The 25,694-nt window shown below is 44.2% G+C and overlaps 1 protein-coding gene across 2 annotated transcripts in view; it reads right to left on the minus strand.

Moving 5' to 3' along the window:
- The window catches only part of AGL (amylo-alpha-1,6-glucosidase and 4-alpha-glucanotransferase), a 162,962-nt gene that overhangs the window by 131,617 nt on the left and 5,651 nt on the right, over positions 1-25,694 (minus strand). Inside the window, exon 2 of one of the 2 annotated variants that reach the window (XM_073643068.1) lies at positions 22,614-22,732. The exons of the other annotated variant lie outside the window; for it this stretch is intronic. The gene's annotated coding sequence lies outside the window, so the exon portion shown is untranslated. The remainder of the gene's footprint in view (positions 1-22,613; positions 22,733-25,694) is intronic. 2 annotated transcript variants of the gene reach the window in all.

The following is a 25,694-nucleotide window of genomic DNA, read 5'->3' on the forward strand; positions in this document are numbered from 1 at the left end:
ATTATTTGATATGATCTAGGCTTGGAAATATTTTTTATCATTATGTTACCTGGCTGGCAATATATACCTATATTTGTCATATAATCTATGCTGGTTTGGGGATGTTAGTCTCCTTGCAGGATTTTTTCTATCTTATCCTGCCTCTATAGCTGTCCTCTCCCTTACCTACCCTCCCTTTCTCGTATTCACTGTCTTTATGTAACTTAAAACAATATTTAATAAAATTTACATTTTATGATACAAAATCCCTTTTATGTCATTTTGGGTTTACCAATAGGCGGATCGAGATATAACTTACAATCAGGGGAGGTTCTCCCCTTATAGTTAATCTCTTTCTCCCAAAATAGATTACATGTCGGTTTTTCCATAAGATTATGTAGTGTGTCTAAAAGGATTTGTGTCAAAGATGGATCAGATGATAAAGTAGTCCTGACTTGGAATTGGTTGTTCCGTAAGGCCTGTGCAAGCCACTCAAGCCTTGTATGTGCGGGCCACTCAAGCCTTGTATGTTCGGGCCACCCACACCCTTGTATGCGTAGGCCACTCAAGCCTTGTATGCGCGGGCCACTCAAGCCTTGTATGCGTAGGCCACTGAAGCCTTGTATGTGCGGGCCACCCACATCCTTGTATGAGTAGGCCACTCAAGCCTTGTATGTGTGGGCCACTCAAGCCTTGTATATGCGGGCCACTCAAGCCTTGTATATGCGGGCCACTCAAGCCTTGTATATGCGGGCCACTCAAGCCTTGTATGCGTAGGCCAATCAAACCTTGTATGCGTAGGCCACTCAAACCTTGTATGCGCGGGCCACTCAAACCTTGTATGCGTAGGCCACTCAAGCCTTGTATGCGTAGGCCACTCAAGCATTGTATGTGCGGGCCACTCAAGCCTTGTATGCGCAGGTCACTCAAGCCTTGTATGCGTAGGCCACTCAAGCCTTGTATGCGTAGGCCACTCAAGCCTTGTATGTGCGGGCCACCCACACCCTTGTATGCGTAGGCCACTCAAGCCTTGTATGCGTGGGCCACTCAAGCCTTGTATATGCGGGCCACTCAAGCCTTGTATGTGCGGGCCACTCAAGCCTTGTATGTGCGGGCCACCCACACCCTTGTATGAGTAGGCCACTCAAGCCTTGTATGTGTGGGCCACTCAAGCCTTGTATATGCGGGCCACTCAAGCCTTGTATATGCGGGCCACTCAAGCCTTGTATGCGTAGGCCAATCAAACCTTGTATGCGTAGGCCAATCAAACCTTGTATGCGTAGGCCACTCAAGCCTTGTATGTGCGGGCCACCCACACCCTTGTATGCGTAGGCCACTCAAGCCTTGTATGCGTGGGCCACTCAAGCCTTGTATGCGTGGGCCACTCAAGCCTTGTATGCGCGGGCCACTCAAGCCTTGTATGCGCAGGCCACTCAAGCCTTGTATGCGTAGACCACTCAAGCCTTGTATGCGTAGACCACTCAAGCCTTGTATGCGTAGACCACTCAAGCCTTGTATGCGTAGACCACTCAAGCCTTGTATGTGTAGACCACTCAAGCCTTGTATGTGTGGGCCACTCAAGCCTTGTATGTGCGGGCCACTCAAGCCTTGTATGTGCAGGCCACCCACACCCTTGTATATGTAGGCTACTCAAGCCTTGTATGTGCGGGCCACTCAAGCCTTGTATGTGCAGGCCACCCACACCCTTGTATGTGTAGGTCACTCAAGCCTTGTATGTGTGGGCCACTCAAGCCTTGTATATCCGGGCCACTCAAGCCTTGTATGCGTAGGCCAATCAAACCTTGTATGCGTGGGCCGCTCAAGCCTTGTATGTGCGTGCCACCCACGCCCTTGTATGCGTAGGCCACTCAAGCCTTGCATGTGTGGGCCAATCAAACCTTGTATGCGTAGGCCAATCAAACCTTGTATGCGTAGGCCACTCAAGCCTTGTATGCGTAGGCCACTCAAGCCTTGTATGTGCGGGCCACTCAAGCCTTGTATGTGCGGGCCACTCAAGCCTTGTATACGTAGGCCACTCAAGCCTTGCATGTGCGGGCCACCCACACCCTTGTATGCGTAGGCCACTCAAGCCTTGTATGCGTGGGCCACTCAAGCCTTGTATATGCGGGCCACTCAAGCCTTGTATGCGTAGGCCAATCAAACTTTGTATGCGTAGGCCACTCAAGCCTTGTATGCATGGGCCACTCAAGCCTTGTATGCGCGGGCCACTCAAGCCTTGTATGCGCGGGCCACTCAAGCCTTGTATGCGCAGGCCACTCAAGCCTTGTATGCGTAGACCACTCAAGCCTTGTATGCGTAGACCACTCAAGCCTTGTATGTGTAGACCACTCAAGCCTTGTATGTGTGGGCCACTCAAGCCTTGTATGTGCGGGCCACTCAAGCCTTGTATGTGCAGGCCACCCACACCCTTGTATATGTAGGCTACTCAAGCCTTGTATGTGCGGGCCACTCAAGCCTTGTATGTGCAGGCCACCCACACCCTTGTATGTGTAGGTCACTCAAGCCTTGTATGTGTGGGCCACTCAAGCCTTGTATATCCGGGCCACTCAAGCCTTGTATGCGTAGGCCAATCAAACCTTGTATGCGTGGGCCGCTCAAGCCTTGAATGTGCGTGCCACCCACGCCCTTGTATGCATAGGCCACTCAAGCCTTGCATGTGTGGGCCACTCAAGCCTTGTATATGCGGGCCACTCAAGCCTTGTATGTGTGGGCCACTCAAGCCTTGTATATGCAGGCCACTCAAGCCTTGTATGCGTAGGCCAATCAAACCTTGTATGCATGGGCCACTCAAGCCTTGTATGCGCGGGCCACTGAAGCCTTGTATGTGCGGGCCACTCAAGCCTTGTATGCGTAGGCCACTCAAGCCTTGTATGTGCGGGCCATCCACACCCTTGTATGCGCAGGCCACTCAAGCCTTGTATGTGTGGGCCACTCAAGCCTGGTATATGCGGGCCACTCAAGCCTTGTATGTGTGGGCCACTCAAGCCTTGTATGTGTGGGCCACTCAAGCCTTGTATGTGTGGGCCACTCAAGCCTTGTATGTGTGGGCCACTCATGCCTTGTATGTGTGTGCCACTCATGCCTTGTATGTGTAGACCACTCAAGCCTTGTATGTGTGGGCCACTCAAGCCTTGTATGTGTGGGCCACTCAAGCCTTGTATGTGTAGACCACTCAAGTCTCGTATGTGCAGGCCACTCATGCCTTGTATGTGCGGGCCACTCATGCCTTGTATGTGCGGGCCACTCAAGCCTTGTATATGTAGACCACTCAAGCCTTGTATGTGTAGACCACTCAAGCCTTGTATGTGTGGGCCACTCAAGCCTTGTATGTGTAGACCACTCAAACCTTGTATGTGTGGGCCACTCAAGCCTTGTATGTGTAGGTCATTCATGCCTTGTATGTGTGGGCCACTCATGCCTTGTATGTGCGGGCCACTCAAGGCTTGTATGTGTGGGCCACTCAAGCCTTGTATGTGTAGGTCACTCATGCCTTGTATGTGTAGACTACTCAAGCCTTGTATGTGTAGACCACTCAAGCCTTGTATGTGTGGGCCACTCAAGGCTTGTATGTGTGGGCCACTCAAGCCTTGTATGTGTAGGTCATTCATGCCTTGTATGTGTGGGCCACTCATGCCTTGTATGCGTAGGCCACTCAAGCCTTGCATGTGTGGGCCAATCAAACCTTGTATGCGTAGGCCAATCAAACCTTGTATGCGTAGGCCACTCAAGCCTTGTATGCGTAGGCCACTCAAGCCTTGTATGTGCGGGCCACTCAAGCCTTGTATGTGCGGGCCACTCAAGCCTTGTATACGTAGGCCACTCAAGCCTTGCATGTGCGGGCCACCCACACCCTTGTATGCGTAGGCCACTCAAGCCTTGTATGCGTGGGCCACTCAAGCCTTGTATATGCGGGCCACTCAAGCCTTGTATGCGTAGGCCAATCAAACTTTGTATGCGTAGGCCACTCAAGCCTTGTATGCATGGGCCACTCAAGCCTTGTATGCGCGGGCCACTCAAGCCTTGTATGCGCGGGCCACTCAAGCCTTGTATGCGCAGGCCACTCAAGCCTTGTATGCGCAGGCCACTCAAGCCTTGTATGCGTAGACCACTCAAGCCTTGTATGCGTAGACCACTCAAGCCTTGTATGTGTAGACCACTCAAGCCTTGTATGTGTGGGCCACTCAAGCCTTGTATGTGCGGGCCACTCAAGCCTTGTATGTGCAGGCCACCCACACCCTTGTATATGTAGGCTACTCAAGCCTTGTATGTGCGGGCCACTCAAGCCTTGTATGTGCAGGCCACCCACACCCTTGTATGTGTAGGTCACTCAAGCCTTGTATGTGTGGGCCACTCAAGCCTTGTATATCCGGGCCACTCAAGCCTTGTATGCGTAGGCCAATCAAACCTTGTATGCGTGGGCCGCTCAAGCCTTGAATGTGCGTGCCACCCACGCCCTTGTATGCATAGGCCACTCAAGCCTTGCATGTGTGGGCCACTCAAGCCTTGTATATGCGGGCCACTCAAGCCTTGTATGTGTGGGCCACTCAAGCCTTGTATATGCAGGCCACTCAAGCCTTGTATGCGTAGGCCAATCAAACCTTGTATGCGTGGGCCACTCAAGCCTTGTATGCGCGGGCCACTGAAGCCTTGTATGTGCGGGCCACTCAAGCCTTGTATGCGTAGGCCACTCAAGCCTTGTATGTGCGGGCCATCCACACCCTTGTATGCGCAGGCCACTCAAGCCTTGTATGTGCGGGCCACTCAAGCCTGGTATATGCGGGCCACTCAAGCCTTGTATGTGTGGGCCACTCAAGCCTTGTATGTGTGGGCCACTCAAGCCTTGTATGTGTGGGCCACTCAAGCCTTGTATGTGTGGGCCACTCAAGCCTTGTATGTGTGGGCCACTCATGCCTTGTATGTGTGTGCCACTCATGCCTTGTATGTGTAGACCACTCAAGCCTTGTATGTGTGGGCCACTCAAGCCTTGTATGTGTGGGCCACTCAAGCCTTGTATGTGTAGACCACTCAAGTCTCGTATGTGCAGGCCACTCATGCCTTGTATGTGCGGGCCACTCATGCCTTGTATGTGCGGGCCACTCAAGCCTTGTATATGTAGACCACTCAAGCCTTGTATGTGTAGACCACTCAAGCCTTGTATGTGTGGGCCACTCAAGCCTTGTATGTGTAGACCACTCAAACCTTGTATGTGTGGGCCACTCAAGCCTTGTATGTGTAGGTCATTCATGCCTTGTATGTGTGGGCCACTCATGCCTTGTATGTGCGGGCCACTCAAGGCTTGTATGTGTGGGCCACTCAAGCCTTGTATGTGTAGGTCACTCATGCCTTGTATGTGTAGACTACTCAAGCCTTGTATGTGTAGACCACTCAAGCCTTGTATGTGTGGGCCACTCAAGCCTTGTATGTGTAGACCACTCAAACCTTGTATGTGTGGGCCACTCAAGCCTTGTATGTGTGGGCCACTCAAGCCTTGTATGTGTGGGCCACTCAAGCCTTGTATGTGTGGGCCACTCAAGCCTTGTATGTGTGGGCCACTCATGCCTTGTATGTGTGTGCCACTCATGCCTTGTATGTGTAGACCACTCAAGCCTTGTATGTGTGGGCCACTCAAGCCTTGTATGTGTGGGCCACTCAAGCCTTGTATGTGTAGACCACTCAAGTCTCGTATGTGCAGGCCACTCATGCCTTGTATGTGCGGGCCACTCATGCCTTGTATGTGCGGGCCACTCAAGCCTTGTATATGTAGACCACTCAAGCCTTGTATGTGTAGACCACTCAAGCCTTGTATGTGTGGGCCACTCAAGCCTTGTATGTGTAGACCACTCAAACCTTGTATGTGTGGGCCACTCAAGCCTTGTATGTGTAGGTCATTCATGCCTTGTATGTGTGGGCCACTCATGCCTTGTATGTGCGGGCCACTCAAGGCTTGTATGTGTGGGCCACTCAAGCCTTGTATGTGTAGGTCACTCATGCCTTGTATGTGTAGACTACTCAAGCCTTGTATGTGTAGACCACTCAAGCCTTGTATGTGTGGGCCACTCAAGCCATGTATTTGTGGGCCACTCAAGCCTTGTATGTGTAGACCACTCAAACCTTGTATGTGTGGGCCACTCAAGCCTTGTATGTGTGGGCCACTCAAGCCTTGTATATGTAGGTCATTCATGCCTTGTATGTGTAGGCCACTCATGCCTTGTATGTGCGGGCCACTCAAGGCTTGTATGTGTGGGCCACTCAAGCCTTGTATGTGTAGGTCACTCATGCCTTGTATGTGTAGGTCACTCAAGCCTTGTATGTGTAGGTCACTCATGCCTTGTATGTGTAGGTCACTCATGCCTTGTATGTGTAGGTCACTCATGCCTTGTATGTGTAGACTACTCAAGCCTTGTATGTGTAGACCTTGCCAGTGCATCCCAAAACAGAAAAGAGCATTTCACCAAACTGTTCCCACAAAGTTGGATGCAAACAAATGTTTAAAGCCCAATGTCTTTATTGTATATGCATTCTGGCAGGTATTATTCCCTTGGCATCTGTCAAATCTAAAATTGTCCATTAGACCACCAGGAAGAAAAAAAGTGATTCGCCACTAAAGAGAACACGTTTCCACAGCGCCACAATCCAGTAGTTGTGTGCTTTAAACCACTCCAGTGGACGCTTGGCATTACGTACCGTCCATCAAAACCTATTTCATTAATTTCTTCTGCTTACTATGGAAATCAGTAGTGAGGGATGTGGGATAAGAGCTTTTATTACCGCCATGTTTCTGCTCTCAGCTTCCACCAAATCATGGCAGACCAGTAGTTATTCGCACATTTCCACTTCAAAATTTTAGCAGGTATAGTTGCCTGGGCAGATCTAGCAGATCAGAAATTTTACGCATTGACTTGTGGATAAGAGCCAGTTCACACCCAATTGAACAGTGACTGAACCAGCGACGGTGCCACCCCCATGACTTAACCCCGAACGCTGCCGGGGAAAATAAACTTCATTTCCTCCCGGCAGCGGGGCTGTAAGTGTCAGCGCCGGGCAGGTTCAGAGCACTATTAATCTGCAGACCAACCCCATATCTGCATGTTAACACTAGGACTACTGGACTCGTGACCCCGCCTAGAACTACTGAAAGGAGTCATTTTGACTCCTTGCTTGTTTTTGTTTATTTTTAGAGTTTCATTTGTGGTTATTTATTAATAATTATATTTTTTGTAATGTATTATTATTGTGAGATCCAACAGTAATGCTTTTGATTGTTTTTTTTCTGCTTTTCTTATTTTTCTACAGAAAATAACAATAATTATAATAGACGTTTTTCAAACATTTTTTTTTATTCAAGTGCACACATATAAACAACAACTGAAGAACAAAAAGCAGAGAAAATGTAGGTGGAGGAGCATAAAAATGAAAATATGGCGCAGAATTCACCTTCTAAACATTTGGTGTTTCGCATTTTAGGCATTGCCTTTGATTTATGGCAGTACATTGCCCACACAAAGACTTACCACAAGTCTTACAATTTCCGACAGATCTATTTTTCTTGCACTTTTCTTTGATCTGGCAAAATTTTGTTTGAACCATCACTTCTGAGCATGTAGAAACTTGGGACGTGGAACCCTTTTCCCTATCTGTGACATAAGGACCACTCAACTCTCTCACAAGCGTTTGCAAAAATGCCTTGCGTGACATTTTTTGGTGGGTAATCTCCTTGAATATTATCCATGCATTTATACCCGCAAAGTCTAAGGCATTTTCAAATGCATGAACAGGCCATCTCCTTGTGCATGTTCGTGTGGTATATTTTCGTGCCATCTGATCCACTACATCTACTCCATATTTTGTTTCATTGTAAAACTTTACCGTTTCTGGAGTTTTTTTAGCGGAATCAGACGCAACAACAACATCTGGATGGACGGAACTCAAAATGACAACATTTTTGTTGGGCTTTCCTTGATATACTATAAGTGTAAAATTGTCTTCATTTCTAAACACTTTAGTGTTGTACAATTCCTCTTTCATGGATTTTATTTCTTTAGGCACTTCTCGCCTTATCTTGTTCAGTGTTCCCACGATGGTTGTGCCTTTGCTTTTTAGCTGTTTAGCTAATTTTACTGAAGTAAAATAATTATCGGTTGTAACATTGCGACCTTTTTTCAAAAACGGGTCCAATAACTTCATTACCACATGGTCAGCTAAACGGTCCTCAGCACGGCGTGTGTCATCTTTGCCTAGATAAGGGAAGCCATTTGCCAGATATTTGCTTCTCTTATCAACAGCTAGCCAATATTTGTGGCCATATTTATCTGGTTTGGAAGGCATGTACTGCGTGAATGGACACCTAGTTTTGCTTGGGAAAAGTTGCTCATCCACCATTATGTATGGACCAGGTTTGTAACACGCAATACAATTTTCAATAAACCTGTCCCACACAGTAGAATATAGAGCAAACTTGTCCGTTTGCAGTCTCTCCGATCGAGTAGATTTCTCATCAAATCTGAGAAACCTCATAATTTCAACAAAGCGGTCCCTAGACATTGTCGCTTTGCAAAACGGTATTCCCCAGTCATTACACCAAATACTGCTAATCGAGTGACGGTTCGTGCCAGATATTCCACGAGCATAGAATATCGCAATGAATGCATCTAGCTCCTCATCAGATAGAGTTTGTTCAGCATTACACAGTAATACAAGCAGGTAAAACACAAGGAAAATGTGAAAAGTTGACATGTAAATTGAACTACATCTATATGAACATCAGGGTAAATAAGACAGAGTGAAAAAATTATGCACAAAACTTTATAGCAACATTTAGTGACAAAAGGACCTCAAAATATAGTAGGGAGTCAAAATAACTCCCTTCAGTAGTTCTTGGTAAATTTTGAAAAAATCGCGCAAATTTTTCACCAAAATTATTTATTCTCACAAAATCTTTTTTCACATCATATTTGAGGAAAAGTCACCGAGTTTCAAGCTGGAATTCTGAAAAATGTAGTCACAGAAGAGAAATAAAAAACGAAATGAGTCAAAATGACTCCATCAGTAGTTCTAGTGTTAATAGCATTTTTTCACATGACAGGTTCCCTTTAAATAAAGCAAAAAAAAACAAAAGTACAAACATTGAAAATAACCTGGGTGAGAGGGTGAGCTGAGCTCCTTAGTATAACTTGATGCCACCATCAATACTTGTCTATAAAGACAGCATGGATATGTGCACTGTGTGGAGTGTCCATTGTTTATATTTTGTGTCATTTTAGAGTTTAGGAAGTGTGCTTAAAAATATTGTTCAACATCAAATTGCATACATCATAGTGCACATCTTGTAGAATTGAAACACATTTTGCAAATTCTGCACCATTTTTGCTCCCAAAAAACTGTTGGCAATAATGACACTTCCTATGCATGTGCTGTAGTGCCCTCTAGTGGAGTGTCAGAGAAGGATGTCCTCTGTTCCTTCATTAAAGGCGTTTTACCATGATTCTAAATGCATTCTGTGTAAAAGATCTTTGAAAAACAATAAACTTTTTAAATACAATCCATTTTCAGAATTGTATCCTTTTCCTATCACAGGCTGTTAAGGATACAGCTCGGCCGGTAGCAGGGTTTTCTTGATCTGGTCCAGCATGCGCAGATGGTTTTCCTATAGTAAATGGCTTATGTGTGCGGAGACCAAGGAACACACCACCCACTGTGGGTAGAGGCCACAGCAATTCTCAGAGAGGAAATCAGCATATGAGGCAGGCAGCGCTGTTATATCCAGCTGTCTGCCTGCCCTATCACGAGAACCGATAATGAGCCCTTCATCCGTGACTGCTGGCCACTGCTGCGTATGCTCCAGTTATTGCAGAACAACGCTGTCTGATCGGGGCAGAAGAACTGCTTATTATCAGTACTTAGTGCAGGTTGTCCGCTGATTTCCTCTCTGAGCAGTGTTATAAAGCCACATTCACACGTTCAGTATTTGGTCAGTATTTTACATCAGTATTTGTAAGCCAAAACCAGGAGTGGGTGATAAATACAGAAGTGGTGACGTGTTTCTATTATACTTTTCCTCCGATTCTTCCACTCCTTGCTTTGGCTTACACATACTGATGTAAAATACTGACCAAATACTGACCATGTGAACGTGACCTTAGCGCTACTAACAGTGAGAGGTGTGCGCCTCAGTCTCCGCACACACAACCCATTTACTACAGAAAAACATCTGCGCATGCTGGACCAGATCAGGAGAACCTTACTACTGGCTGAGCTACACAGTCATGAAAGTGTTCCAGAAAATGAAGCATTTCTCCCAGAAAATTATTACAGTTACACATGTTTTGTTATACACATGTTTATTCCCTTTGTGTGTATTGAAACAACACAAAAACAACTGAGAAAAAAAAGGCAACTTGGACATAATTTCACACAAAACTCAAAAAATGGACCAGACAGAACTGTTGGCATCTTTCCAAAAAAGCTTAGTCTCAAACATGTGATGCTCGTTCAAACTCACCTGGCAAGTAACAGGTGTGGGCAAAATGAAAATCACACCCGAAACCAGCTAAAATGGGGAGAAGTTGACTCAATCTTTGTATTGCGTGTATGTGTTTGCCACACTAAGCATGGAGAACAGAAAGAGGAGAAGAGAACTGTCTGAGGACTAGAAAACCAAAACTGTTGTAAAATATTAGCAATATCAAGGTTAAAAGTTGCTGTCAGGAGAAGGCGCCTTCACATATGAGAGACCTGCAGCAGTTTGCAAAAGAAAAGACATCCATAATTCCAGTTGAAAGGTGTAAGAAGCTTGTTGATGGTTATAGGAAGCGATTGATTACAGTTATTTATTCCAAAAGGTATGCAACCAAATATTAAGTTGAGGGTGCCAGGAATTTTGTCTGGCCCATTTTGGGGTTTTGTGTGAAATTATGTCCACTTTGCCTTTTTATCTCTGTTTCTTTTGTGTTGCTCCACTATAAACAGAGGAAATAAACATGTGTATAACAAAACATGTGTAATGGCAATAATTTTCTGGGAGAAATACTTCATTTTCTGGAACAATTTGAAAGGTGTCAACACTTTCGGCCATGACTGTATATCCTTAGCAGCCTGTAACAGAGCAAACAAATTTGAAAATGGATTGCATTTGAAAAGTTTGTTTTTCAAAGATCCTTTACACAGAGTGTATTTGCTATCGTTAAAAACCCCCCATAAGGGCCCCATTTGTATATTGGTGCAAATTGGAGACTGTTACCCACCTGACTGCACTGTGATTACTGTAAAGTTCGGAGAAGAAAGAATAATGCTATGGGGTTGTTTGTCTGGGATCGGCCTGGACCCCTTAGTCCTAGTCCAGCATACCAATACATTTTTGACAATTGCAGCTTACAACTTTCTGGGGATCTTTTTGTGAAGACCCTTTTCTGTTGCAGCATGACTGTGCCCTAGTGCAGAAGGCAAGGTCCGTAGCTGGATGATTTTGGTGTGCCAGAACTTGGCCCACACGGAGATGGCAAACCAGGCCCTCTCCTTCAACATCAATGTCTAACCTCATAAATACTCTTCTGGATTAAATGGGAAAAAATTCCCACAGATGCCTCCGAAGTCTTGTAGAAAACCTTCCCAAAGAAGTGGACGCTGCTACATCTGCAAAGGGGGAACCAACGCCATACTAATAGGTTTAGAAAGGGATGTGGTAAAAGCTCCGTTACTGTAGGTGCAATGGTCGTTGTCCCATTACTATTGTGCATACAGTGATTGCATGAGCTGAGGAACACTGTGTTGTTCATGCACTATAGAAACACTGCTAATGTCCTCTTACTGTACGGTAATATGATAAAGAAGGGATGGAAGCATAGCAAGTAACTTATAGTAGGGATAATAAAAAATGACAGGTCACTGCAGTGTTTGGAAGGGAGGTCCCTACAATGATCTACTTTATACAATGTCATCCAAAGTAATGTAATAAAATCATCAAAATTGGTATCCAAGTATACATTCTCCAAATTGAGTCAGGCCGGAGGTCCTTTGGTGTCCACTAGTGTTTCATGTGTCTTTTATGCTGTACTTCATTCTACCACCAATTCTGCGAATATTGTGATTTGTAGGTTGAACTGGATGGACCTAGGTCTTTATTCAACCTATGTTACTATTTATCATTCACTGAGAAAGAATGGAGCGAGAATGGAGGGCTCTGCTTATAGCCGGGGCGGACGCAGACAGAAGGCCCCTGTGTTAGCAGGGCTGTGGAGTCGGTAAGCCAAACCTCCGACTCCTCAATTTCCATGACACCGACTCCATGACTCCGACTCCCTCATACACGGCTCATGTTTAAGTGATAAATTTACTGTAGCACAGATTCATCTCAGCTAAAAGTCTAGACCCTTAGATCAGGAATAGGACAGACATTTATAGGACATTTCATAACTTTCCCAAATTCTCATGAAAAAAATATTCCCCACAAACTGTACTGAACTACTGTACCCAATTCATTATATATTTTAGGAGTTGGGAGTCAGTCCATTTTATACCGACTCCACCAAAGTGGACACTGACTCCGACTCCACAGCCCTGTGTGCAAGAACAATATTTGGGCCCTTTTCAATCCAGTGTCTCATCATAATGCATAAGGCCACCTGCTCTGGAGGTGATAGTAGCCCCCTTACCTTGTGGGCCCCTGTGTGGCTGCACAGGTCGCACCAATGGTATGTCCGCCCCTGGCTAATAGCCCATTACAGGTTACCACATTCTCCCCTTTTTCTGATGCGTGGAGTGCTACTTAATTTTGCTTCTTTCGTGGTCCTTGTAGCTCGGGGAATCACTATTAATTTGTATGTTTAGCAATGTAAACCAGGTTTGTATATTGATAAGAGATGGTTAATGTTCCTTCTGACTGATGACATGCTGATTGTTTCCTTACTGTAATGTCTTGTAAATGAAATGAAAGTGAAAACAATGACAGCTTCCTATTAATCTGTACAGATCAGTACAACCCACAACACTTGGAGTCATCTACCCCAGACAGTCCCGTCCAGATAACATTGATGGTGATGGCATCCCTCTTCTACTTCTTTGCCTTTTCTGCAGTGTCCTCCGCAGCAGGATCAGGTAGGTGACATTGTTCTCCTATTACCCCACCTCATCTGAGCATTTAAAGGGACAGGACATAACATTTTCTGTATATATAATGTTTGTTTGTCCTCATCGTATTTTACCTGGACATAAATTCTCTGTTTTTCTCACCCAGCTCTCCCCGTCTGCTCTTCAAAGCAAATAGTGACAGCCAGTGTAGGGGACTCTGCGGTCCTGTCTTGTCAGTTCTCCTACAGAAAGTCTACGAATAATCTCACAGTAATCTGGAAGAAGATAACGGAAGGAGCTGAAGCCATTGTGGTGTATGACAGAGGCGAAACATTTCCCAACCAAAGTGCAGATTATTTACATAGGACTGCAATGCACAAGGATTGGCTGCAGCGCAGAGATGCCGCCCTGACAGTGACCAGGATCAGGTCTGCGGATGCCGGGGAGTATAGCTGCTGGATGATACCGTCTCCACCGAGCCGAGTACCTGCGCACAAGTGCTGCACCAGACGCCTGGATGTGGCCCAGGAGTGGAAAGGTAAAACCTGCTCATGTGAACGCTACCGTATAGTGACATGATTGATAGTCATCTCCACAACTAAGCAACACACACACGGAAAATTGTCAAACGTCTCCCAGAGACAGCAAATCAACAAAGCACATAACATAAATCTACACCATACCTGCATAGAGCAATAACAAAGAAGCGGTCTGATATCCAAACACAGATTCAGCGTTACTATACATCTGAAATAAGAGTTTTCTGAATTGATAGGAGGTTCAAGATTGTATGTTGCAACAGATAGGAATCAGCGACAGAAAGGAAATAAGGAACAGAGATCTGGCCCTATCCACGAAAACTCACAGAGAAATAACCAGTTATCACATAGCTTGATTACATATGTAATAAAACCAACCACCTTAGAAATGGTCCAGAAAAAAAGGGAGCCAAAGTGGAGTATCAGGGGTATAGTGGGTCTCTTAGGCCCCGGCCCCACTATCAGTATTCTGTCAGTAATTTTTCTCAGCAGTGGGAGATAAAACCAGGTGAGGAACAATCAGAGAAAAGGTATAATAGAAACAAGTCACCAATTCTGCATTTATCACCCACTCCTGTTTTTGGCTCCCACTCCTGAGAAAAAATACTGACCGAATACTGATAGTGAAGCCGTGGCCTTATGGCAAGAACTGACAAATAACCCCCCACATCGGGGGCATAATCCTGCCATATCAGCTTATACAGCTAATGCTAATATGATACTTCAGGTACAATAACCAACATTCCCCTATCAATAGGAACATACCCATCATCCAGAATTACATAAAACCTGATTATTATGGATATACAGTATGTATTGACAATTCACCTTTGTACTGTCAATGGATCAAAAGTGGCCCCTCTTCATTTATTCCTGCTGCTCCCCTGAGTTTACAGATTTTATTTTTTATTAAATCTGCCAAAAGGTTCCAGAGATATGAGCCTTTTAACGTAGTGTTAATTTTTATGTTCTTTACAAAGGGGTTTGGCTCACAGGATCTTGTGGGCGTGTCTTTAGGATGCTCTGGATAATTACCATGTGAGCCACGCCTCTTTGTAAGTTTTCTCTGCCCACACACGCTGCAGGCAGCTGTCACTCAAAGTGGGGGGCTGTGAGTACAGCGGCCCTCCTGGTATACTGAGCGGTGATGATGATCCCCGGCACGGCCCCGGTGACTCCAAGAGCATCATTACACCGAGATCACACCGTAAAGGGTTCATGCACACCACAGATTTTCTTGTCCGAGTGCTATCTGTGCTTTCTTTGATATTCTATGGGGCTGTTCACCTGTCTGAAGTTTTCCTCTGACTGAGTGGTCTGCGGTAAAAATTGGAGATATGTCCGATTTTGATCAAAATCGTCAATGCAAGTCTATGGGTCATCCGAGTGTGGTCCGATTTTCATGGACTAACAGAATGAAGAAGATGGAGAAACTTTTTTGATTTCTCTCCACATCTGAGAAAATCTGATCGGTCTGATCAGAACAATCGTACAGTTTTTCTCGGATGTGGAGAAAACGGACGTGTCACCCTACCTACCCTGATGGAAATGTCACTTTCTCTGTGTAGCCGCACTTCAAGTCAGCCGGATACACAAGGTTTTAAAGCTGTTCATCTGCAGATTACCCCTATGTCTGCAGGTAAATACCATTTCTGGTGATGTCAGGTTCCTTTTAAGTGCAGAACATAACATAGGAAAATACCAAGCAATTACAATAAACATGAACTTACCGGGTGACAAACTGGAACACAAAAAGTGCTCATAGTGAATGTGAAAGAAGAGGAGGTAAAGAAACAGCGACCTGTGAACAAGCCCTAGATCAGAGGACGGCTGGGAAGCCTCCGCATTAGGGCATGTTCACATTGGGAAAATTTCCTGTAAGTTTCACAATGCAAAAAAATATCCGAATGCTATTAAAAATCCAAAGCATTCTCTTTTCTGCTCCAAACTTCAACTTTGCTGGTATACTTTGTGAAATCTGCACAAATATTGATGAAGGGGGCTTTTGCTGTGGGACCCAGGGCTGTGGAGTCGGTAAGCCAAGCCTCTGACTCCTCAATTTCCATGACACAGACTCCACGACTCCGACTCCCTCATACATGGCTCATGTTTAAGTGATAAATTTACTGTAGGACAGATTAATCTCAGCTAAAAGTCTAGACCCTTAGATCAGGAATAGGACAGACATTTATAGGACATTTCATAACTTCCCCAAATTCTTATGAAAAAAATATTCCTCACAAACTGCATTTAACTACTGTACCCAATTTATTATATATTTTAGGAGTTGGAGTCGGTCCATTTTATACCGACTCCACCAAAATGGACACAGACTCCGACTCCACAGCCCTGGTGGGACCTCATGGTTTCTATTTCTGATTGAGATGAAACAGTTACAGATTAAAAAACTGATGTAAACTGATTTTACTTTTTTCTTGCAGGTGACACAAAGCAGCTTGTTGCGGCCTGGAGCATATATTTCAGCTTCCTGTCTCTTGTTGTTTTATTTCTATTCGGTTGCAGTAAAAAGAAACCCCGCTTAGACAGGCTCAATGAGATCTAAAGAAGTAAAAAACAACTGCAAAGACATTTTACCAGCTTTTTCACGTTTATAATCAAGGTTAAATGTGTTTCGGTCGAGCAACAGATTCCTCTGAAACCATAATAGAACAAGGTATAACATTAATAAAAAGAGCACATTGTGATATATGTCGCAGTTCACAAAATACCTTATAAATAGCTCTAAGATTAAAGGGGCTGTCTGGCCTTAGGGTACAAGTCTGCAGCCACTACTTGTGAATCTTCACATCTTGCACACTGCGTGCTGTAAGGATTTCCCGATTTCCAGATACATTTCCATACATGCTGTCACAAGCCGACTAGACATGCGCTGCCTAGCACATAGAGTGACTGCAGACTTGTAGCCTAATGCTGAACAACCATTTTAATAAGCAAAAAAGGCTTGAGTAAAGTTTGGTAACCAAAACAATATTGTGCGAAGTAACATAGTACATAAAAAACAATCTCTTGCTATTCATTTTAATAATGTCCTTTTAACTTGGCAGGGATCAGATACAAATGCTACCACTGCAACCCCTTAGTTACACCATTGCCAGGTTAAAGGGTTATTCCCATCTTCATGCATAGATAATGTAGAATAGTCCTTGAAAAAACAGCACTTTTGCAATTTTCTGCTAAAATTTGTAGCCAGTCTTGAGATATTAACCCTTTTGTTTTTGAGAGCGACCCCCCCCCCCTGCTGTCTAGCTCATAAGCACTGCACTGAACCTGGCCAATTGTAAGAGGTAACAGCACAATGCAGGGATCCTGGCCAGCTTTACAGTGTTTACAGGCTTAATGGAAAAAAGAACGCCAACGCTGCGTCTCTTCTGCTGTCTAGCAGCGGTGGTCGGTCTCCATGGCAATGAGCTGTAAAGGAAAGCCAAGAAAGGTGTTAACATCTCAAGAAATTGCTTCTATTGACAAGCCGTATCCGGCAATACCCATTTATGAAGATGGGAATAACCCTTTAAGTTCTACTGTCACTGCAAAATAAAGTCCCACAATTTTGGGTAAAGTGTTTTCCAGTTGCCATTACATGATCCAGATGTGCACAGAGGTGTAGCCTCTCATGGTCACTGGTGCAAGTGTTCAGCAGGTGGGCTAAGGCAATGAGCGAGTCCGTGGCAAACGCCGTATTAGCCTAGGACAGTGCATCGGTCAATGGTAACATCTTTAGTGGTCTAAGGCAGTTAATATTGGTAATGTCGAAACCGCTGGTGACCTAGAGAAGCGGTCAGTGCTGACATACCTAATGGTCTCGAGAAATTAAGGGGTTTAAACGGAACATGTCACATCATGTTGGTCTACTAAACAGCCCCCAATGCCATAGAGAACATGTAATGTGCATCCCTAACGTGTCTGTAAGATTGGCACTGTATATCAGTTCAGTCATGCTCCCCCGATCAGCAGTGAATGCCAACGCATTTTTTTGATGGCATTGACTGCACCGATATCACGCCGTGCGCTGACACCCAGCTCCCTGGGCATGCGTACTGATGATGGGTAAACAGCCCCAGCTTCATTTTCGATCTGAGCATGCTCCGGAAGCTGCTGCAAGATGCTTCTGAGCACCTGCGGTTTCCAGGGCATGTGCAGATCGAAAAGCTGGGGACACACATCCAGCCTCAATGCACACGCACAGGAGCCGGCTGTCAGCGCGCAGGAGCGGGATTTCCTAGCAAAGCTTCAGGACATCGAGCAGTCCAGGCCATCAATCAAACTGCGGTGGGCGCTATTATTAACCGAGGGAGCATAACTGGGCCGATGTCCAGCTCCTCCCACGTGACTGGGAGGCACAGATTTACATTGAAGGTGATTAAAGATTAAAATAGCTTTTTCACTTAGTTACTGGGGTGTTTATCATAGAAATCATAGAATGTTAGAGTTGGAAGGGACCCCCAGGGTCATCGTGTCCAACCCCCTGCTCAATGCAGGATTCACTAAACCATCTCAGACAGATGTCTGTCCAGCCTCTGTTTGAAGACTTCAATTGAAGGAGATCTCACCACCTCTCGTGGCTGCCTGTTCCACTCAGTCCCTCACTGTCAGGCTGTGTGCCCACGATGCGTTTTTTAAGTGTTTCCGCAGCGGCAAAAACGCTGCAGAAACGTTTAAAAACGCATGGTAGAAGGTCTGCCATGTTCCCCAATGATAATCCGCATGTGCTGTGCACATGCTGCGGAAATTTCCGCTGTGGATTATCATTGCAGAAAAAAACGCAGCACTACCAATTATTTTGCGGAAGCGCTGCGTTTTCGCCGCCATTGACTTGCATTGGAACGCTTGGATTCTGCATCACTGGATCTGTAGATGCGGATTCCATGCGTTTCAATGTGCGGATAGTACCCGGGTCTGGAGGAGAGGAGACTCTCCTCCGGACCCAGGTACCATAGAACCTGTGAAAAAAAGAATAAAATAAAAAATAAATATCATATTTACCTTCTGACGGCCCCCGCTGCGCTCGTCCTCCCATGCCGGCAGATCGCGGTGGACTGAAGGACCTGCGCTGACGTCATAGTCATGTGACGGCTCATGTGATGCTGACGTCAGCAGGTCCTTCAGTGTACCGCGATCTGCCGGCAGTCAGCACCAAGCGAAGCAAGACTCCGGGGGCCATCGGAAGGTAAGTATAGATTTATTTTTTTATTTTTTACCATTCTTTTACGGTCACACTATATAAATCCATGCCGTTTGCATGGATTTATATAGTGTGACCAAGTTGACAAGCACTTTCCAAGTGATGCTAAAATCGCTTGGAAAGCTCTTGACAACCCGCATGCGGAAATGCATGTGAAGAAAGCTTCACATCCGCATGTCCCTGGCAGGAAAAACGCATGTACAATCCGCATGTACAATCCGCATGTACAATCCACATGTACAATCCGCATGCGTTTTTTCTGCCAGGGAGATGCAGAAACGCTCAGGAAAAATCCGGAGCATTTCTGCATCATGGGCACATAGCCTCAAAAAGTTTTTTCTAATATCTAATCTGTATCTTCTCCCATTCAGTTTCATCCCATTGCTTCTAGTCTTTCTTTGTGCAAATGAGAATAAAGCTGATCCCTCTACACTGTGACATCCATTCAGATAGTTGTAGACAGCTATTAAGTCTCCTTTCAGTCTTCTTTTTTGCAAGCTAAACAATCCCAGATCCTCTAACCGTTCCTCTTAGGACATGGTTTGCGGACCGCTCACCATCCTGGTCGCTCTTCTCTGACCTTGCTCCAGTTTTTTTATGTCTTTTTTAAAATGTGGTGCCCAAAACTGGACATAGTATTCCAGATGAGGTCTGATCAAGGAGGAGTAGAAGGGGATAACTACTTCACGTGATCTAGACTGTATGCTTCTCTTAATACATCCCAGAATTGTATTTGCCTTTTTTGCTGCTGCGGCATCACACTGCTGACTCATGTGCAGTCTGTGATCTATTAGTATACACAAGTCTTTTCACATGTGCTGTTGCTTAGCCCTATTCCTCCCATTACTTTACACACATATTAGGGATGCACATTACATTACTTATACAGCAATAGGGGCAGTTTAGTTGGCAAAATGATGTGACATGTTCCCTTTAAATCAGAATTACTTGTGGCCTATGACAATGAATGGATTACAATCAGCTTCCCAGGTATTGTAGGGTAGGGCAGGCCCAGACAGATATAACTGGCAGAGCCCTTCCTAATCTGTATGTATGCACAGCTATACACCTCACATCTACCTATATTGTTCTCTGCAGGCCAATCTGTCAAAGAGTGGAAAAAACATGTGTAAATAGATTCCTAAAATTCATCTGTGCTTTGTACTTAAAGATTCTGCCTATAGTAAACCACAAGTGTTGCTTTTCTATGCTGGAATATTTCTACATATCTATAATACTATTCTGTTGGTATTTCAACATGTCTGGATAAAGATACAATAGTGCAATATAACACAACTTACTGGATATGATTTGGACTGTTATTTATTCTCTTGGAGCACTTTTTTCAGAACTCCTCTTTTCTGTGCCTTCTTTATAGATCTTTCACTATGACGTTGTTTTAATAAATAAGTTAAAATAAATAACCAAGTGTTTGCCATAAGTATAGTCTCGATGTTCATTGCCACAGAGTTTTTCGATTATCAGCCTCTCTAAGGTTGATTAAATAATCGTTCTCGGCAGCACATTGTCGAGAGGAAACATTATGATCTATGCACACAGAATGATTGTATTAACGATGATTAACATGGAAGTGCGGTCAGCCTGTTTATACATTTAGCCATTTACCAGTCATGTTTAACAGCCACAATCAGGTTGTCTAAATGCAGTCTTAGTATTATGGTACACAGTCGCATAATGGCACACAATGGACAGTAATATAAGATAAGGCTAACTTTAACTTGCAGCTGTAATTTCAACACCCAATCCTTTTACTTTCATGGGAGACAAGTCTGCTAGCGGCTTCTATTCTCTCCGTGTTGAAAACACATGTATGTTTGGCCGAGGCTCACATGAATCGGGGAGTCAGGAAAGACAGATGTCTGAATGAACATGTGTATGGCAAATGAATGAATAGGAGTATGGCAAGCTTTTTCTTTGGAATATAAAAATGGAAAAGTGTCCTTTCAACTCCCATCAGCATACTGTATAAGGCCCCATTCACACGTCAGTGTTTTCGATACGTGTGGTGTCATTTTTAAGTGCGGGCTGGTATTTTTAGGCTGGGAAGGGTCCAATAACCATGGTCCTTCCCAGCCTGATAATATAAGTCCACAGCTGTCTGCTTTACCTTCGCTGGTTATCAAAAATGGGGGAGATCAAAAGTTGTTTTTTTCACTTATTTATTTGCTTAATACATGTACAGTAAACTACACACGCAAGGCACTAACTATACATCTCATGGATATCTATCTATCTTTGCATATCTTTAACACCTAAACATCTGTAATTTCTATTCTGCATTATATTCCGGTAGGTGTCACACTGACAGCACACGGATGACCCACGAATATTTCACACAGACAAACAACCCTGATAACAGGTAAAATCAGGACATGTGAAGGGGGCCTAAGAAAGTGCAGCAGACAGCATATTTCTATACAGAGGGCATTGGCAAGAAAGTAGACCAAGAAGTATTATTATTTTTTTCACAATGGGACTCAAAGGCTAATTTATGCTACTGCATGCATGGCTCAAACACAATCTGCACAGAACCTAAGGGTCTTAATATGGCGACCATACAAGTAAACTAGAAAGTAAATAGCTTGGTCCCGCAGAAGCTGTGGGGAATTCTCGCTCCCTGAGCTGCTCTGCTGTGTTATCTCTACTGCTGCTAGAAGAAGTGATTCTGCTGAAACATATAACATACATTGATAGGCGGTATTCCATGGTAAAATAGATAAGAACGCCTATCTCAGAACGGCTCAGCATGGAGTTGGGAGCAGGACACTACCTATGTACAGGCTGATTCATTTTACCTGCCTCTATGACAACATTCTCCATACTGTTGGGAATCTTCCAGGGAAATCCCTGACCATATTTTCTGGCTGGGAGACCCGCAATAAGAACCTGCTAGCTGTTGTCATGCTTTCAAAAAAGTAATAGACCAACAATTTGCTTTCTGATCATTTCTAATGCCAAAAAGTGTAGTGATATTGGGCCATTCATCTCCCTTTTCTTGCATTGCAAAAAAATCAATTGATGTTTAAAGAGTATCTCTCACCAAGTTTTTGACACCTAATCTGAGAGCAGCATGATGTAGGGGCAGAGACCTTGATTCCAGCGATGTGTCATTTACTGGGCTGCTCGCTGTAGTTTTGATAAAACTAGTAAATAGAGGACTAGTAAACCTGCTGCCATGTTGTCCTCCATATTCATGAGCTCCGTATAACCCCACCCCCACCACTGATAAGCAGTTTTCTGCCTATGCACAGTGTACACAGAAAGCTGCCAATCACAGGAGTGTATGGGGTTATAGAGGGGTCAGCATTCAGAGAACTGCTAGATGGGCAGCAGAAAAAAACAAGATTTTATCAAAACTGCAGCAAAGAGCCCAGTAAGTGACACACTGCTGGAATTAGGGTCTCTGCCCCTACATCATGATGCTCTCAGATGGGGTAGAATAAAACCTGGTGACAGATTTCCTGTCATTCTATAGAAGAAAATATAGAAGGCTTTATAAATGTGTGCAGGATATCCTGACCATTGTCAACAGGTCATCATAGAACAAAACAAAGACTCTAACCAACCATTATAATGTCACCAAACTAAATATTAAAAAAATCCAGTGGATTGGTACTATGATCTAGTTACAACCAAGATAACATCTTTTTTCATAGAATCCTAGAATGTTAGAGTTGGAAGGAACCACCAGAGTCATCATGTCCATAAATGAACTTCATTATTTTACTAGCACTAAAAGACTTTGTTTTGGGTGTGAATTGGGGACAATATAATATGCAAAGCTCACATACCTGGAAACCCTTACAATCTATAACCTAATGGATTGGATGCCTTCAGTGCTCTCAGATGATGTCTTGGTCATATCATTATTACCGCAGGATACAGAAGAATACGGCCCTGGAAGATTTTCCTACAAATGCAAAAAAAGAAGAAGGTCACAAAACGTTTAGATTTTCACTGAAGAAGAAAAGTGATGTAAGAAAGGAAAAACCCACAGAAAACAAAAAAAAACACTTTATTATCTAAGCAGTGCTAAAACGGAGACCAAAAAGGGGCTTTGGTGATACACAAAAGCAGCACTTCTGTAATCTCACAGTACATGTACAAGAAGCAAACATTATACAGGGTGTATACAGTCATAGACATGGAAACACCAAGAAAGGAAAGTCATGGACTTACAGCAATCACAGGATGGATAGACTTGTTGATGAAGAAATGGAAACATTTTTTCAAACATCTCTATTTATTCAGTATAGAGTATGAGCAGAAGTACAAGCACTCGGTCCACGTTCACACCAATGTATAAAAAAATCGTTAGTTTCATCAATCTTTTTCTCACCTGTAAACCGTATGCAATCTGTTTTTTTTACACCTATTAATCATTTAGAAGACCATTCACAGTTTTCTATGTTACAGAACTGCAATGTATCTGTCAAAATCAGATTCTATACATATGGAATCCATTTTATTTTGCGTACCCGTAGACCTGAATGGACGAGTCTCATCCGATTTAAGGAAGACACTACTGCATGCTGTGATTCGTTTCACACGCAGATTAGGTTAGAAAAAAAATCACTTGTCTGCACTGCCTCATTGAATAACATTGTTTTCAGTGCAATGGACAGCACTCAGACCAAAAATACGGTTGTGTGAATGAGTCCTTACACAGATAAATCAATGATTTCCATATTTCCACAACTTTTCCTCATTGGTGTTGCAATTTGAATGTATAGGAGTGTACATGTACATAATGGAACACCTGTAGCTGGACTTCTGACTCGTAGCCCAATGTCCTGCAGATGCCTCTGATGGCTTGTGTAGACACTATCTGATGCCTTAGGCTTTTTATGTGATGTCTAATTTGGCTTGTAGTACAGAAGGGATCAGTACGAGCCATTCTTCAAATCTGTTGAGACCATGTGGGCAACGCCATGAAGAGGCCTTCACGAGGAAGCCTCACACCGGTTATACTTCCGGAATTATGTTGTAGGGTGACATAACACTACAACACCAGGCCACATGTTGCTTGTGCTACTGTGAGTAGTGTGCGGGGCCTAAAAATGCTACCTTGGCCTGCAGCGTCCCCGATAAATCACCTTCCAATTTTTCCTCATTTTAATATCATTAACATGTCTATCATCCTGTCATTTCCATAAATCCACGACTTTTCCTTCTTAGTAGTGCCATTTCTATGTTAAAAAGTATATATGTGTGTGTGTGTATATATATATATATATATATATATATATATGTGTATATATATACAGTACAGACCAAAAGTTTGGACACACCTTCTCATTTAAAGATTTTTCTGTCAGTGCATCGGAGACACACCAGCAGAGGCACAGCACCGGGGGAATGGCAGCGAGGTGAATATGTGCTTTTTTTAATGTGTATGGGATGTTTGGCTGGACATGGGGACACTATAGGGGTCTATTGCAGAACATGGGGAGGTTCCATGTTCCTTGCAATGCTCTGCAGCTAATCACTGGTATGTATTTCTCACTCCTCTACGTTGTTTAATCCATGATACTTTAAGGTCATCACACTTACTTTAACAGTTTATGATCGATGTAGAGTTGCCAGTCTGTTTTTTTTCTGCAGTTTTATGGTCTCCTGTTGTCTTAAGCTAGTTGATTGATTGCTAACGAATTAAATCTGTGTAGATCTAAGCAGATACGTCCCTATATATTGAGACATAGTCAAGGGGCAGCATTTATGCGGGGGGCATTTATGCATACTTTATCGATGTGCCATAATTTATCAAAGTGTCTCGGCAGTTAGGTATGGCAGTTGGGCAGGAGACAGGTAAGACATGCAAGACAATTAAACAAACTTGCTTCCAGTTCATCTTTTTGGCAAAGAGTATTCACCATTTGTATCTGTGCCATTTATATTCTGGCTGCTACAATCATCCACATTCACCGTTCTCCCACAAATTCTGCACACTTCATCCATATTAACCCCTCACTCCTCTCTTCTCCTATGTATAGCTCTCATGCTCTCTTCACAATGTTATACCACACAGATCCATTCATTCCCACCATACAACACAGGAAACGCTCTCACAAATCACTCAACCACCTGCTCACTCTCTGTATCTTCCTTCTCTTAGTCGCAGCTGATATTTCTCCTAATCCAGGACCCTCCAGTAATAATAACACTAACTCTTTCCCTGTTACATTCAGTAACCCTGCTAATCTCATTAATATTCCCTGCATATCTTCTGTCTCATTCAACTGTGCCCTTTGGAATGCGAGCTCAGCATGTAACAACTCTCTTACAGCCATGACTTTTTCCTCTCTAATTCCTTCAACCTTCTGGCTCTCACTGAAACCTGGATCCAGCAGTCGGACACCACCGCCGCTGCAGCTCTCTCCTATGGTGGCCTACACTTCTCTCATACTCCGAGACCTGACAACAGATCAGGTGGAGGTGTTGGTCTGCTTGTCGGCTTCTTTCAACAAAATGTACTTTTCAGGTTATCCCCCCAGTACCCTCCCTTATCTTCCCTTCTTTTGAGGCCCACACAGTCAGACTCTACCGGCCCTTCTCCCTGCGAGTGGCGGTTGTCTATCGCCCTCCAGGTCCCTCCCGTCAGTTCCTGGATCACTTTGCTGCCTGGCTTCCAAATTTTCTATCCTGCGACATCCCCAAGATAATCATGGGAGATTTTAACATCCCAATTGGCGATCCTCTATCTCCATCTGCCGCTCACCTTTTATCACTAACCTCCTCCTTCGGCCTTTCACAGCTTGCTAATTCTCCTACACGTGAAGACGGGAACACATTGGAACTGATCTTCTCCCGCCTTTGCTCAGTACATGACTTTACTAACTCTCCCCTTCCACTGTCTGACCATAATCTTCTTT

Source organism: Phyllobates terribilis, unplaced genomic scaffold (genome assembly GCF_046119375.1).
Source record: "Phyllobates terribilis strain yellow unplaced genomic scaffold, ASM4611937v1 Scaffold_8__6_contigs__length_399053987, whole genome shotgun sequence".
NCBI lineage: Eukaryota > Metazoa > Chordata > Amphibia > Anura > Dendrobatidae > Phyllobates > Phyllobates terribilis.